The sequence below is a fragment of the Austrofundulus limnaeus genome, unplaced genomic scaffold (assembly GCF_001266775.1).
Source record: "Austrofundulus limnaeus strain Quisiro unplaced genomic scaffold, Austrofundulus_limnaeus-1.0 Scaffold872, whole genome shotgun sequence".
Taxonomy (NCBI): Eukaryota; Metazoa; Chordata; class Actinopteri; order Cyprinodontiformes; family Rivulidae; genus Austrofundulus; species Austrofundulus limnaeus.
The window spans coordinates 1-1,089 of record NW_013953274.1 but is presented as its reverse complement, the minus strand read 5'-3'; the positions used below and the strand labels follow the sequence as shown (position 1 = coordinate 1,089).

The window sequence follows — 1,089 nt, the reverse complement described above, 5'->3', positions numbered from 1 at the left end:
GTTCAGGGGCCACAATGCCCCCCGGGCCACACTTTGGACATCCCTGGTTTCAATGTTTTAATTTATTTTGTGCAGCTCTACGATTGTTTAAAGTGTTTTACAAATAAAACTGGATTGGATCCATGATGTTAGAATTGGTGAAAGTGTAAAAACCAGTTTTCACTATTAAAAGAAGGAGTTTCCACCACAGGAAACCAGTTTGCCCACCCTGAGCTGCAGCAGTGAACACACAACATGCAGGCCTACCGTGAGGTGGACCATGAGCAGCACGGCCTCATCCATCCATGTTTGTCCTTGAGACAGGAGAGAGATGCTGCAGCTCCTCGCGCTCTGCTGGGACCASGTGGAGACAGTCACGTGATCGTCRCCGTTTTAAATGAACCCGGAGCTCTGTGATAAACTGTGCTGTAAAAATCWTTACAAAGATCACGCATGTCACTCRTCGCTCACGCACTTACCCGCTGTATAAAACATGACGTCAGTCCAAACATAAACACTCAGTTTCCACCCTCTGATTGGTCAGTTCTGACTGACTCTTTATTTAAAGGCAGCTCTCTCCACCAATGGGCTCTGCTCAGGCTGAATGTGGAGAGAAACCGGTTTTAATTGGTCATCAAAAAAAATACACATTTGTGATCAAAACTTGTCATTTAACTGCTGTTTAGAAAACTTCACTCATGAAGTGAAAAGTTTTATTTGCAAAACAAACTTTATTGTGAAGGACAGAAATGTCAGGTTCAGCCTTAATGTTGTCTGTTTTTGATTAAAGCCAAGTTTTACAAACTGCAGCTCTTATGTTCCTCTGATGAAGAAGAGACATCTTTATTAAACATTAAACATTAAACATATTAAACATTTTACAATGTGAATGTAGAAAAACAGGCACCAAGCTGGACTTCTGCTCCTTCACACCTGCTTTGTGCTTGATTGTTGTGTTCACAAGTTTTATTGGTATTATCCAGAGTTGAATAAAGTACCATGAAGTGATACTTGAGTAAAAGTACAAGTATCTTACCAAAAACTTACATCGGTAAAAGTTGAAGTCTCCCTTAGGAATATAACTTGAGTAAAAGCCTTAAAGTATCTGAT

At 40.4% G+C, this 1,089-nt stretch overlaps 1 protein-coding gene across 1 annotated transcript in view; it reads right to left on the bottom strand.

Moving 5' to 3' along the window:
• LOC106533033 (UPF0687 protein C20orf27 homolog) overlaps window positions 1-1,043 on the bottom strand; it is a gene marked incomplete in the record, with an annotated part of 9,235 nt that extends 8,192 nt beyond the window's left edge. Inside the window, 1 exon segment of the mRNA XM_014029235.1 lies at window positions 247-1,043.
• Window positions 1,044-1,089: the final 46 nt, after the last annotated feature.